Source organism: Papio anubis, unplaced genomic scaffold (genome assembly GCF_008728515.1).
Source record: "Papio anubis isolate 15944 unplaced genomic scaffold, Panubis1.0 scaffold555, whole genome shotgun sequence".
Lineage (NCBI taxonomy): Eukaryota > Metazoa > Chordata > Mammalia > Primates > Cercopithecidae > Papio > Papio anubis.
In genome coordinates this window covers 20983-30150 of record NW_022165770.1, presented here as the reverse complement: position 1 = coordinate 30150, position 9168 = coordinate 20983, and the positions used below count along the sequence as shown (strand labels likewise).

General features: G+C 45.8%; 1 pseudogene; it reads right to left on the bottom strand.

Moving 5' to 3' along the window:
- Nucleotides 1-3346: 3346 nt before the first annotated feature.
- LOC101019321 lies at nt 3347-8268 on the bottom strand (annotated as a pseudogene).
- Between the last annotated feature and the right edge of the window lie 900 nt (nt 8269-9168).

The following is a 9168-nucleotide window of genomic DNA, read 5'->3' as shown; positions in this document are numbered from 1 at the left end:
CTCTGATCCCAGCTACTTGGGAGGATTGCTTGAGCCCAGGAGTCCGAGGCTGCACTGAGCTATGATCTTGCCACTGTACCGCAGCCTAGGCAATAGGACAAGACTCTCTAAATTAAAACAAACAAAAAAAAAGTAATATCGGTGGCTGGGTTTCACCCCCCAGAGTTTCTTACAGATTTTATCTGAGTTGTAGCCTAGACATTGGGATTTGTAAACTCCTCAGGTGATTCTAATGCTCAGCCAACATTGAGACCACTAGCGTAGAGGAAGTTATTCAATTGGGGAGTAGAGTTTAAAAGCTATGAAATCTTAAGGTTCCCTCAAACTTCCGATGGAGCAATTAGATAATTTAAAAGCTATTGTACATCATAGGTCAGGTTAGTTTGCCTGTCTTCGAACTTGACATCTTTATACTTTTTCCTCCCGTCTGCTTCAGGGTGGTCAATGAGGTTTCTACTGAACTGGCTGTGGGTCTACAGAAACATCCAGCGCTTTCATATTCAAGCCTGCTCGTTTCAAATCAGAGCCTCTGACCTTGATCACTGATATCTTTTCATGCCTTTCAAATGTTTTATTTAACAGTCATTCCTGTATTCATTCAGAAAACAGCACTGTGAGACGCAGGCTACACTTACATACTTGCCATACTTAATATCATCATAGGAGCTAAGGCAAAAAAACTGATCAAATGTATTACAAACGACTGGGTACGTGGCTCATGCCTGTAATCCTGAACTTGGGAGGCCAAGACAGGTGGATCCTTTGGGGTCAGGAGTTCGAGACCAGCCTGGCCAACATGGTGAAAACCTCATCTCTACTAAAAATACAAAAAAATAGCCGGGTGTGGTGGCACGCACATGTAGTCCCAGCTACCGGGAGGCTGAGGCAGGAGAATGCCTTTATTCGTAAAGGGAGGTTGCACTGAGTCAAGATCATACTGCACTTAGTCATGATGTGAGTAAGACTCTGTCTCAAAAAAACAATGCTGTGCTTGTGGGATTAACGCCTTTGAACAAACAATACACAGAAAAAGCTACATTTAATTGAATCATGTCAATTCTAAGTATTTCAGAAAGGTGAGGCTTAATATTTTCCTTGTAAAACACAATAGAAGCTCACAACTGCATACATCCTTAGACAGACAGCTACCAAGATATCATGGTTAACTCTTGGAGTCATATGCCACTGTTTATTTATAACTTATTCCTCCACTTCGCTTCCTCTACTAGCATTTGCAAAGGACATAATGGTATAATAAAAATGACTAGAGAAAACGCTCATCCCTTAATTCATTTTACATGAAGGATGTGAACAGGTCATGACTTGATCTGAGAAGCAGCTATCTTGCACTGGATACCCGGGTTGGAGTGCAATGGTGTAATTCCCAGCCCAGTGCAACCTCCACCTCCCAGGTTCACACACAATTCTCTTGCTCAGCCATCCAAGTAGCTGAGATTCCAGGCACACCACCACACCTGGCTAATTTTTGAATCTTCATGAGACAGGGTTTCACTCTGCTGCAACACTGGTCTCAACTTCTGACCTTGTGATTCGCCTCCTCGCTTCCCAAACTGCTGGAATTACAAGGTTGCCTGATTTCTGGATGTGTTCATTGCCTGCCAAGCACCCGCCGACACGGCTTTGGTGGTTGGACTTGTGATTCAGATGAGTCTGGTTCCAATCCCAGCTCTTACCATTACACATTGTGACATGATTCCGCAAGTCACCAAACAATCTAGGTTTCAAAATGTCATTATTGACATTATTATAAATGGGATGTTAACCCTGTCTCATAGGGTTAGATGATTTAAATGGGCTTTATGACTAATGTTCTGGCATGTAAAACCATCTTAATCTTTACTTCACACCCTTGAAGATATACATTAGTACTTTTGTATTATAAGACTTAAAGAAAAAAAAGAGAGAAAACTGAGCCCTACAAGAGTTACAAACTGACCCTAGGATACTCAGCTGCTGTGAGCAAACCCGTGTCCAAAAACCCACTGTTCCAAATGGCTCGACCTGGTTTGAGAACAGCATGTGTATTCCCAAAGTAAGTACATCATGTTTCCAGTCTTATTTGGAAGACTCAGTTCTAGACTTGAAATATAAATAGTATCAGATGCACCCAAAAGCCAAAGGTGATGAGGAAGATATTAGAAGAGCTAGAGAATCACAATGATGAAATTAGAAAGCATCAGGCACACGGCCTCTTTCATATCAACGGGAAGTCTCATGGATAACTGAGAATTTCTCTCCCAACACACGTAGAGGAAGCTGGAACCTACCTCCCAGGCATCCAAGAACGTTGCTTTTCCACCGATGGCATTACCTTTATCATCTTTGGGGTAAAAGTCATCCCCAGACTGTAAATACAGAATGAAAAGTTTACTGGAATCTGCATCAGGACACTTGGTTCTGTTAAACAAGGTTTCAGAGTCCTGACTCTTGCTAAATACCACATGTGCACACCAATTTTTCAGACTCTGCAGTACATACTACAAGAATGTGAGTTTAAATAAAATCTCTATATCTACTGTAGCATATTAATCCTTATATTTTAGAAATCACTGGATTGACTTTAAGATTTGCAGGTTAGTACATTCCAGAAGCCACCTTTATCACCATGGACATTCACCTCATACACTTAGATCCTGTATATACCCAAGGGCAAACTTTCACAACAATATCACTGGATAAGGATTAGATCTCCAGGGTGTGGTTTTCTGGGGAAGATATTGGCTAGCTTCTATCCTTGCAGCCTCTAGAAGAGACATGGAATGAGGGATGGCAGGCCATCAGCACTTGCTGGTCAGGAGGGGAGAGAGCTGGAAATTTGTCTCTCCCACCCCTCAGGAGCAGCTAGAGCAGAGCCCCAGGCAATGGGAGCCGCGATGACTACTGGCTTCCTTCCAGCATCACCGCACTTGGGCTTTTCTCCAAGATGCCACTCCTTGGGTGTGCTTTGCTTAATAAAATTATTAAGCCCTGGAATATAGTTAAGCCAGAGTAACCCTAGGGATTTCTTGGGAGGGGAGTCCCAAGGCATGGATATAAGACAAAGGAGATAGGGCAGTTGCAACTTGTCTGTGCTGCCAGAAATCATGGCTTCCCTCAGACGTAACTACAAGAAAACGCAGGCATGTGGCCACCTCAGCAGCACACATGGCCTCAGCCTCCCTTCCACGCCAGCGTCTTTCTGCTCCAAGGTCTCTTCCCGACCACCTGACACTCCCAATTATGAACTGCAAGGTCTCCTTGCCCAGTCCATACCACCCCCCAGCCCTAGTGCAGCTAGTATTTTCTGATACCTGCTCAGAAGCTAGAGGCTGAGAAAGGGAGTCACTCAAACCTTGAATCCCTGTGGCCAGTGAATAAGATAGACGTCCAGATAGCTCAGCTTCAGGTCCCGAGGGTCTTCTTCTCAAAGGCTTTCCTCACAAGCGGTCTCTCAAAGAAAGTGGGCCACAACTGCAAGAGGGTAGCACTAAGCTATTAATACAAGGAAAAGGAAGGGCCACATTATACTCATTGTCTCTGCTCTTACATTTGCACCTTGATCTAACCTGGCACAGGCCATTTATAACAAAGCTGATTAAGATCCACGGCACAGTGTGGAAGACCACCAGGGCTCAGCACGTCAATGACATGTCTTAAGTGTTAAAACCAATTTACTTTTTCAACTCTCCTAGTACTCTATATGTCTCTCAGATCATTTAAGTAAATGTGGTCACAGATTTGAAATGTTTACCTGTCTCAGTCTCTGTCCTCAGCTGTGGGCTCTCTGAGAGCAGGACTTGTGTGTAAATTCTAAATGTCAAGCATTCCTAGGCCTTCGGGAAAAGATGGTCCTTTATCTGACCTATCTGATAGGTCCCTTATCAAGCCTGTCAGGCCCCAAATGATAACTTTATAAGGGCTTTATCCACACTTGGCTGCTACACAGTGGGGTCTCTTTGTCCCACCAGATGTATGCACTATCCAAGTACCTAGAAACAGTGTTTTTTTCTGCAAGTTGTGCATAATGTAAATCCAGTGATTCTCAATTCCCTCACACCCAACATCCTCTTCTTTTTTATAACATTGTATATCTCACCTTTTACTAGACTGAATAAAGAAACCCATATGTGACAATAGAAAAATGCCCCTATTGTTTTCCAAAATGCCCCCTGGCTGAGAACCTCAGGGTCACAGTCGCTGAGACCACAGTGCTGACAGGGAGACCACACATCAAGCCCTGCCTGCACCCTTGGCCTCTGACTGCCTCTGGGCAGATGGTGGATCCCTCTGATGGGGAACACGGAGGCCCAGGGCAGTGCAGGGCTCCATGGAGACAAGCCCACTGTGGGAAAACCAACCCGCAGGCAGGTGGCGCAGCAACGACATATTCAACTATCAATAGCGGCTTGGAGTATGGATAGAATTGTATCCACGGATGTTATCAAGGCAGGGATGAAAAAGGCCATATGTAGTAGTGTTAGCCATTGCAGCTCACCGCCACCGACCCAGATACTTCTGCCTGCCTTCAAGTGAAGGCCTCCCACCCAATGCGCCATGTACACCTTGCTGACGATGAACAGGTCCTCCTGCTTCACAGCCTGCTCTTGAATCTTCTCTTGGATAGCTTCCCCCACCTCATGTTCATTCTGATAGACATAGGCACAGTCAATGTGGCGATAACCTGCATCAATGGCCACCTTCACCGCTTCTTTCACTTTGCCGAGAGGAGACTGAAAGGCAAAAGAAAAGCCCATCACACAGTATTTTTTTTTCCTTAAGAGAAGGGGCCTTGCCATGTTGCCCAGGCTGGCCTCACATTCCCAGGTTCAAACAATCCACCCAACTCCCGAGTAGCTGGAATTACACCACACTCAGCAACCAACATAGTCTCTTATCCCCAGACCACCTTCAACAAGCTGCCCCACATGGCCCAGTTTCTCCAAACCAAGGCCTCACTGGGGTCTCCTTTGCCAGGCGATATCCGGGAGGATATCCGGGAGGATACACACTTTATTATGATTATGTCCTTATGTCCTGTCCTAGTTAAAGTCAGTTCCCTTTCAACCAGGTTAGTCCTGAAATGTCTTCAGGTGTGTCGGGGAGTGCAGATGGCTCCACTGCAACTTCCTGAAGACCCAGATGAAAGCTTGACTATAAATAACCCAGAGGAATTTTCAGACAATATCCCCAAATGGTGATAAGGATCTGGATAATGGTCATTACAGCATCAATCCGGATTCCAACACTTACTGGGTGTGTAGGTCTAAGTAGTTGATTCCATCTCTCTAAACCTTGTCTGCAAAATGGAAAAAAAAAAAATGGCACCAGCCTCATGAGGCCTTTGTGGTGATGACACGCTGCAATGAATGTTAAGTTAAGCACATCACCTGACACACAGTAAGTCTCAGTAGAGGCCATTCATTATACAAGGATCCTTTCAGAAAAAAAGGAGAAATAGAAAACCTTATAGGAATAGAGTTTGTTTTCCATTCCTATAAGAAGAAAGAGGGAGGGAGGGAGAACAAGAGAGAGGGAGAGAAAGAAGGGAAGGAAAGAAAAGAAAGGAAATAGAATTATCACATTTTGTTCTAACCTAACCAAGCCAATGATGGGGGCAAAAAGCACTTAAAACTTGATCTCTCACAAAATAGTCTTTTAAACGTCTTCTACTGGGAGATAACAAACATTGAAAAGTACATAAAACATAGATGCACAGCTACCCTACCACCTGGACAAGAAACGGCTGCCACCAGGCATCCAGAAACACCCCTGTGCCCCCAACTGCTATGCTACGCCATCCTTCTCCTCCACTGCTAAGTTCATAATCCTTTAGTCTATCATCTCCACGTGTTGAAGACGGCTTGTTTCATAATTCTTACATTCAATTCCAAAATTCTGAAACTGTCTGGTAAACTTACCCAGGGTGAGCAGATTCCCTGGAGTTCTGGAAGTGATTATTTGGTCTGTTTATATAGGATTGAAGCTCTGATTTTGGTCATATCTTGCTATTCAACAAGAGACGCTGTGCATGAATCAAACTGGAAGTGATCTCTTTGCCCAGATAGACCAAGAATGTATCCTGAGAATGACCCAGTGCGGTAACAGAGTGTCCTGCCCTCCAGTTCAGCACAGGAGAGGGGAATAATCAGGGGGCACAGAAGGAAAGAGCCAGAGGCAGAAGACTCAGAATAGGCATTAGCCATGAGGGATAGGAGAGAAGAGGAATTCCAAAGACTGCTTCTGGTCGCTAGTTAGGGTAGTGCCATCATGGATGGAAATGGCAAAGAAGGCAGAGTGAGGTGGTGATGGAACAACTTCAAACTTAGCCTAAGAGAGGCTCAGGAACCTGCCTCACTGAGTCCTGGATGTGCCTTACGCCGTTTTGCCAGCTGACATTAACACAGCCAGGTGGAGCTCATGACTCCCAGCCCAGGCTCTCTGCAGCCCCAGCACGTTGCAGATTTCAGTGTGTACAGGAACCACCTGGGGATCTTGTTAAAGTGGAGATACCCATTAGAGCGTCTGGGGTGGAGCCTGAGACTCTGCATTTTTTCTCTTTCTTTCTTTTACACAGGATGTCACTCTGTTGCCCAGACTGGAGTGCAGTGGCACCATCACTGCTCACTGCAGCCTTGACCTCTCAGACTCAACACTCAGTCTCCACCTCAGCCTCCCAAGTGGCTGGGACTACAGCTGCATGCCACCATGCCCAGTTAATTTATTGATTCTTTGTAGAAATGGAGTCTTGCTATGTTGCCCAGGCTGGTCTCCAACTCCTGGGCTTAAGCAATCCTGCCGTCTGGATCTCCCAAAGTGCTGGGATTACAGGCATGAGCCACCACACCCGGCCAGTTCTGCATTTCTAACAAGCTCCCAGGTCATATGGATTCTGCTAGCCCAAGTCCCACACCGTGATCTGCAAAGGGGTGCCAAGGACTTGGGGCTCTGCATCCTCTCCGCAACCACCCAGCCCACAACAAACCCACAGCCAAGACTCTGGGGAAACGTTGAGCCCAGTTAAGTGTCCTAGAGAGAGAGAGAGAAACTGCCCTGGAAAACAATTTTAAGTCCAACAGCTGCTTGAACTTTGATACTTGCTAGAGAAGCTCTCAGCACTGCTGGGAAAGCCAGCCTTGGAGCTTTGCAGCCTGAATCAGCTCTGAGAAAAGAAAGCAACCGGAGTCCCGGCTCCAGGACTGAATCTCACCTCTCCAAACCCCTGCCCGACCTCCAGGCTTTCCTGGCTGAATGCAGAAAGAGAAAACACCCAAACGCCCCTCCAGAGAAGAAGGCTGTGCAAAGATTTGCATATTTACCTGCCACGTGCCCAGGCCCACAATGGGCATCTTGGCTTTGGTACTGAGCTCCACAAAGGTGGCCATGGTTGGTGCAGAAATGATTCTGAGTGAGCAGGTAGAAGTCTCACGTCCTGCTGTGTCCAGAGTTGGTTGCTTCTGGTGGGTTCTTGGTCTCGCCAACTTCAAGAATGAAGCCACCGACCTTCGCAGTTATTGTTATAGCTCTTAAAGATGGTGTGTACAGAGTTTGTTCCTTCAGATGTGTCTGGAGTTTCTCCCTTCTGGTGGGTTCGTGGTGTCGCTGACTTCAAGAATGAAGCCACAGAGCTTCGTGGCGAGTGTTACAGCTGTTTAAGGTGGTGCAGACCCAAACAGTCAGCAGCAGCAAGATTTATTAGGAAGAGGGAATGAACAAAGCTTCCACAGCTGGAAGGGAACCCGAGCAAGTTGTTTATTCCATTATTTATCCCCGCCCATGCGTTGCAGATCGGTCCATTTTGCAGAGCACTGATTGGTGCATTTTACAGAGTGGTGTTTGGTGCATTTACAATCCTTTAGGTAGACACAGCTCTGATTTGTACATTTTTACAGAGTGCTGATTGATGCATTTACAATCCTTTAACTGGACAGAAAAGTTCTCCAAGTCCTCAATCGCCCCAGGAAGTCCAGCTGACTTCACCTCTCAATCCTCCCTCTAAACAGGACATCCTAACTGCTGTTGGGAATTGGGCGATGTCCACTCTAGACACTTCTTGCTGGATACGGGTGAACAAGAGGCCCTGCAGTTGTAGTGTCCTTCAGAGGGGAACTCTTTAGGCCAGTCAAAGGGCCAGCAGGTCAGTCCAAGGGTCCTCGGTACAAGTTGTTAGTCGAGCACACTTGGGATTCCATTTGTAAGACCATCTGTAGCTTGATGGTGTCAATCCTAGAGGAAACAAATTTACAAGGAGGTTAAAAATACAGGGCCCAAAGGTGAGTAATAGCAAGATGGCTGTCACGGGCCTAGAAAGGGGAGAAGCCATGTTGCCCAACTCCAGAGGTTGGCATAAGAATTAGAAAGGCATTGTCTGATTTCAGAAGCCTTTTCCTGTAAACGTCGGTGGCATCTCGTACTATCCCTGACTGGTTAGTGAAAAAACAATACTCTCCCCCTAAAAAGGTGCAGAGCCCTCCTTTCTCAGCAGTGAGGAGGTCAAGGTCTCGGCGGTTTTGGAGAGTCACTGCTGCCAAATAGTCTGGGATTGTAGAGTAAGGATAGATTTCGTTATTTCTTGCAAACTGTCTGAGAAATCCTTTGAGAGTGTGTGGTAGTAGGATAATGAAGTAGATAAACTGGCTATTCCAGTTCCTGTAGCAGTAGCTTGTCCTAACCCTGTAAGCAGGGGTAGTAGTTGTATAGCTCTGAGCTGATGGACTTGAGTTTTGAGGGGCACTGACAGGGTCTGATTTCCTGGGGCAATGTTAATGTTGGGACTTAGGAAGACTAAGGTGCAGGTGCCTGTCCACTTAGTGGGGAGGCAGATATAGGTTGACGTTACACAAAAGAAGAATATGCCTTGCTGGGTAGTCAGAACAGGGTGTGTATATTAAAAAGGTGTGTGAGTTTATTGTTTTCATTTCCCCATATTTCTAGAGGACTTGCCAGGGTAAATCCAGTGAGTGTCTGGAAAGGGGTGTTGGGAGCAAACTGAATGGCTCTCTGTGTTCTATTTTCCCATTGGAGAAAAAACCATTTTGTATCTACTAGGAACCATTCAAGAGAGTGCCTGAAAGATGGGATGAGATGGGATGAAAGATTGGTGCGTTTTTACAGAGTGCTGATTGGTGCATTTACTATCTGTTAGCTAGGGAGAAATGTTCTCCAAGTCCC